Raw genomic sequence first — 6,341 nt, forward strand, 5'->3', positions numbered from 1 at the left:
CAGCAACAACAGAAATAAATAAATAAAGGATCAAGGCATTACAATAAGATTACCTTCCCCTATGTTGGATAGATTTTCATTTATTTTATTTCTTAGCATATTCATTAATTATCAGTTGTGTCTGGCAATAAAATATGTATGGTATTCTCTGGTGTGAATTAACACATATTGCCCTTCTGCTAGTATGAATAACAGATGCAGAATGGCCTTATTTGCAAAGCCTATGCTGGTTTAATCTCTCCAAGCAGCTGATGCTATCAAGGCATACTCCATAAACATCTCTTTTTCAGACTGCTTATGTTAATAAAGCTGTTTTCTCTGCCTTTCCTCTACATCACATTGTAGTGTGTTTAGTAAATTTTGCAACTCCCAGGACAAAGGTTTAATAGCACTGAGAGCATTAATTTTCAGCCAACATCACCTGCCATCATTCTCTGCAAACCTTTTGGTCCAGGGATATAGAATACATGGCCCTCCAGTTTTATTATCCTAGTGAGAATAGTCAAAAGAGAGGGATGAAAACAATAAAAATATGAAATGTACAGTAATTTTGATAAGCACATCGTTAGCAACCAGGACCACTGAACAAAGGACAAGATCAAAGAATGATCAAAGTCAGGAGTGAAAGATATGGTAAAACACCTAAGCACAAGAAGGCTGTCCTGCGTGAGGAAGGCTCAGCTGCAACAAGCTCCTGTATATGCTTTCCAGGAGAACCCAATGAACGCTGGGATCGTCAGGGCCAACCCTGGGCCTTAAAGTCCTTTGGTACTTCATAAGTAGTTAACATCTATATTGAATACTTCAGTATATGAAAACATTGCACAGAGGTCTGCTGGCTTCTGACACCCACTGAGTAGAAAACAAATCTCTAATACTTATGCATGGGAAGAGACCAGCATTTCTACAGTCCACCCCTTTCTGTAAATGATTGCTGCTAACATTTAAAAATATTGTGAGAAAATACTCTTACATTAAACAATGCACCCTCTCCTTGTTTAGTGACTGTGTTCTTTTCTAATAACTCGGTCATTAAGCAAAATGGTCACTAAGTACACACGTGAGAGGCACTGCAAAGATCATTGACTGCTATCAGCATATAGCTCTCTTGTACAGTGTTCTGTGCCAGACCTGGGTTTTTTTCCCTATTTTCCCCCTCTTCACAGAACAGAGATATTGCTTAAACAAGCTATCTCTTCCTGAGCTGCTTTTCTCCACAGCCCTAAAAAGTGCTAAGGGCAAGTTAATAAGCTCAACTCTGTGACCTTAATTAGTTGATTAGAATCCTCCCACTGGCTCATGCTGCTGCCTGAAACTGACAAGACCTTAATCAGTTTCACATTGAAGGCTTGTCAGGTGCATGAAATTTGGTTGTAAATGCAGGCATTGGCCAGCAAATGAATTTTTTATTACCATTTATTACTGCAGTATTTGTGAATGGTCATTAACCAAGGTAGTTGCTAAATGAGGAGTGGCTGTATATAAAACAATACAAGTTTAGTATAGTGTACAACAATGAAAATGTAGGAAGGAAGGAAGGAAGGAAGGAAGGAAGGAAGGAAGGAAGGAAGGAAGGAAGGAAGGAAGAGGGAGGGAGGGAGGGAGGGAGGGAGGGAGGGAGGGAGGCATAGGTATGCCAACTATAACTTTTAGAAGCATCCATTTAAGCAACACACTGGTCCTTGGACAGTAGTATCTCATAAATGCTTGTGAAGAGTCTTGTTTTAAAGATTCCTCTGACTTAACAACATAGGATTAATTGCCAGAAGGGTATCTGCAGAAGCATGATCATCAGAGCAATCCAGCTGTCACCCTTCTTCCTTCTTTCTTAAGTCTCTTGTTAGTTTCTGAAAATAGTTTCTAACTTTTTCTTTTGCTTCTTTCCCCCTCCCACCACATTTTTCTCACTTGAGCATACCTGAGTAGCAATATTTTTGCCTCCGTACTTTGGAGCGGTGCCTTCCCCAATACTCCCTTTGTCTGCTTGGGATCCCCTTTTTTTAGATAAGTCTGCACAGCAAAACATGTATTGCCAGAAAATGCCCCCCCCCTTTTCTCTTCCTCCTTGATTCAAAAATCCCTCTCTCCCTCTCCTCACAGGAAGGGACTTTTTCCTCTTTATTCTGCAGCTCAGTTGTACCCATGCACAGTGTTCCTCACCCTTAGCACATACCCGTGTGGGTGTGAATGCCACCTGTCCGAATCTTTCACCTTCTTTGTTCTTTCCAGCTTTCACTGCATCCCTTGCCCTCTTCCATCAGGGAGAAGCCTGGCTGTATATTAATCTCTATTTTTATTTCTCTGCTTTCTCCATCTCTAGCTGAACTCTGTATATGCTTTTTTAGGTGAATCACTTCCTGAAATTCCCCGCTTCCCCCACCCTTTGAACTTGCTTTCTGCCTTTGATATTGAATTGAATGTACTGAATTCCCTGGTGACTATAAATGTCTTTGGATTCCCCCACTAAGCCCCTCCTTTCTTTTAACTAGATCTCCACTTGTCCTTTCCAGTTGCATTGTGTCTAATGTATTGGCTGCTGTGTTGAGTTGTAGGCCCATTATTTAGTATTATTAAGTTGTGCTAATGTAAGATCTCAGTGTTATTTGTTTGCTTATTAGAGGCCATTCCAAGCAAATATATATATATGAATCTGAGCAACTTACAAGTTCCCTTCTGTAGCTCAATTTTAAAAAATTAAATCTGTGAAATCATTTATATACAGTATACACACACATGCGCACGTACAGAGAGATGTCTGTCTGTCTGTCTGTCATCTATCTTCTCTGAGAATATACCATCATCAACCCAAACACAGCTACAATAACTTCCATTGCTAACGGGCAACAATATCATTTGATTGCCTGCTGCAGTCCTAACAATAACCTTAAATCTGTAGACTGTTGATTAGAATGACTGAATATTCATTTATTGTTCAAGTGCCTTGCATGCCATTAGACTCAGAAATCCTTTAATAAAGCATATCGATTGAGTATTAATTATAACCTCATTTTTTTCTACTTTCTGAATGCATAAACCTGTTTAATTATATTTAGTGCCTGGTCCCAACAGAATTAGCATAGAGAAAGCTTTCATTTGTTGCACACTTCTGGACCAAGACAGGACACTCGTGTATATTTGCATGCTTCTCTGTGTGAGTGGTCTGCTTGTCCGCAAGCAGGATTAGCATAAACAGATGGGGATGAATTAATTTATAAATGGGATAAAGGTAATTTATTTTATTTAATATTTATTAATTCGGTTTTTCAAAATGTGGTTTTTGGCCAGGATACATGTTCACATGCATTTATGAACACACATATACACATATGAAGTATGTCAGATGCACACATTATTGGTTGACAGAATTTTCCATTATTGGTCTCAGTTGGAGTTGGTAAAGGGACGTGGTGGCGCTGCGGGTTAAACCGCTGAGCTGTCGATCGGAAGGTCGGCGGTTCGAAACCGCGCGGCGGGGTGAGCTCCCGTTGCTCGTCCCAGCTCCTGCTCACCTAGCAGTTCGAAAACATGCAAATGTGAGTAGATCAATAGGTACCGCTTCGGCGGGAAGGTAACGGCGTTCCGAGTCGTCATGCTGGCCACATGACCCGGAAGTGTCTATGACAACGCCGGCTCCAAGGCTTAGAAACGGAGATGAGCACCGCCCCCTAGAGTCGGACACGACTGGACTTTACGTCAAGGGAAACCTTTACCTTTACCTGGAGTTGGTAAGCCTAGATTGTGAAAGACTAAAATATCTGAACCAAGACTTGCAAGCTACCAAGGCCCCTGAACCCAAGTAAGCCTCTCTAATAGCTTGCTCAGGCATTTACAGATGCTAGGTCATGAGCTGTCTTAAAAGAGCAGTTGTATTTTTGGATAGGAAAATAAGAAGTAACTATTCACAATAGTTGACTCTTGCAGACCTCTGCTTTACTAACTGTATATTTTCACTGTAAGCATAAAATCTAACAGGTGCCATCAAACATTAAGATGATTGACATATTGACATCATTACTAGTCAGCATATATTATACTCCTTTATAAAAGTTTTCTGAATCCTCCTTAAGTGGGCAGAACCTGGTGGTCTGTCCCTGGCACAGTTCAATAAACTTGGCTCAAGTAAATCATGTGGTCTCCACTCTTCAGTTGGGTCATGGGGAATTTTCCTCTTCAGTTGTCAAGATAGGGAAGCTAAGAGCTGTGAAGAACTTTTGCATGTATTTATAATTCCTTTTCTGTGTTCTGGGGACTCTTCTCAATTTCAGTTGGCTTCCTTTTGAACAAATATAGCATCTCCCTTTGAAGTATTATATCTGAAGTATTATCCTTCAAGCTCATCTTTGTATGAGTTTTGAGCAACTATTTGCCACATGATGCATCCCATGCGTAGATGAACAACAATAATTGAGCATGAGAGGCACCTGATGAATGTTAGGTTCAGGACACACTGTCTCTGGGAGAATGTATTTAAAAGCTTAGATTCCAGGGTCTCCTAGCTTCAAGTTTCAGCAGAGGTATCATGACTTGGATCTTATAGCTTAGCAAAAAGTCCTGGTGATTGACAACCAATTGGTTCTTCTTCTTCCATTGCAAGTCCTGACTCAGTGTCAGGGTCAGACAGCTGATAACACTTTGAGATCCAATATCTTTTAGAATGAAACTCTGTATTAAAGATTCCTGGGAGCCTGAAAGTCCACTGGTGGGTCATATTATAATACTTGCAAGGTCTTCAGTAAGGTGTTCTATAGCTTATGGTATAATCTGCAGTTGTTATAGTCTTCAAAATAATAATAAAGTTTTATTTTATGCCTACCAAAATAATTGGTTAAACATATTTGCAGATTTAGCAATATCTATTGTATGTGTAACATATATGGGAAAATTGCAGAGACATACAGGACCAAAGTACATTTGCATAATTAATCCAGACAGTGGATTTTAACAAATATATTAAATAACAGCAACAATTATTACAACAGTAAAAATGTGTCACACTGTGAGCTTAATGGCATGTTTAGGAATACAGCTGTTAATAATTACAGTTGTTAATAATGACCATCTTATTGTATAAAAATAAAGCAAATTAGTTATGTTAATACAATGAGGATGCATATTTTAAAAATGTAACTAACATTTGCAAGGGGAAAAGCCATTTTCGACAGGATCATGACGGTGAGAGAAATAGTAAATTATTTTTCCTTGTCCCCTACAGTTTACCTGTATGGTAAAGCTTCTATTAAATGGTTTAAAAATTGGCACATGCATTTTACTGTTTTAATATCTAACAAAGTATTTCTAGATGAGGCTTCTGGGTAGAATAGGGATCGCCATTCATTACAGGTTGGTAAGCAAATTTTGAGAGCATGGGATCAGCAGTTATAAAAGGTTGCTATGGGGAAGCTTAGCTATTTATCAAATGGCTGGTATGCATGGCTGGTATATAGGGCTGTATATAGGGCTGGTTTCAGAACATTAGAACTATGTGAAAGGGCAGTACTCCAACTGAAGACATTGCCAAAATTGAAGCCAAATGTTGCCACGATCTAATCTGAGATACTCCCTTGGCTTGTAAAGTTGTCCCACCCTGACAACTCAAGCCAAAGCATCCTGATTTGATTTCATTGATTGATTTACATAGATTTGATGAATTCTCAAGTCCAAACAACTCTGAGCAATTTCTATTATAAAAAGCCAGAATAGTAAAATAGAGAAAAAGACTATATGCACCAGGAAAAACAAAACATATCAAACAAAACAAAATCTTACAAGAGCTCATTAGCCACCCTACCCTAAGGACTTGGAGAAGAGCCATGTTTTCAATGCCTTTTGGACCTTCATCCTGGAGGGAACTATTGGATCTCTGGGAGGGACACTGTTCCAGAGGACAGCTGTTTGACCAAGAAGACATGCCTCTGAGGTACCACTCTATGGGATTGGTTAATTGAGGGGCCTCAAGTGCATCATTTGCTGGATCCTAGTGAATGGGCAGAAACTATCAGAGATAGGTGGTCCTCAAATAACTAGGCATGATGTAGTTATCTCTTTTGCTAAAATGGGAAGAGGCTTCTATCCAGAAGCATCAGAAGCTAAGTGGGTAGAAAAAAACAGTAATAAAGTATCGTTGCATTAGAAACCAACACTCTTAATAAATCTGTGTAGACCATGGATGTTCCCACTAAGAGGTAGGGATGGGTTGCAAACAAATGCTTGGAATTCTTCCAGAAGACGTACTGCTGAGTCTTATATTGTATACTTCTAAAATGAAATTCCACTTTTTCTAAGGTGAAATGTTATCTAATATTATTCTTATACAAATCATCATTATTCCCCTAATGCCGTTT

Source organism: Candoia aspera, chromosome 3 (genome assembly GCF_035149785.1).
Source record: "Candoia aspera isolate rCanAsp1 chromosome 3, rCanAsp1.hap2, whole genome shotgun sequence".
In the NCBI taxonomy this organism is placed as follows: domain Eukaryota; kingdom Metazoa; phylum Chordata; class Lepidosauria; order Squamata; family Boidae; genus Candoia; species Candoia aspera.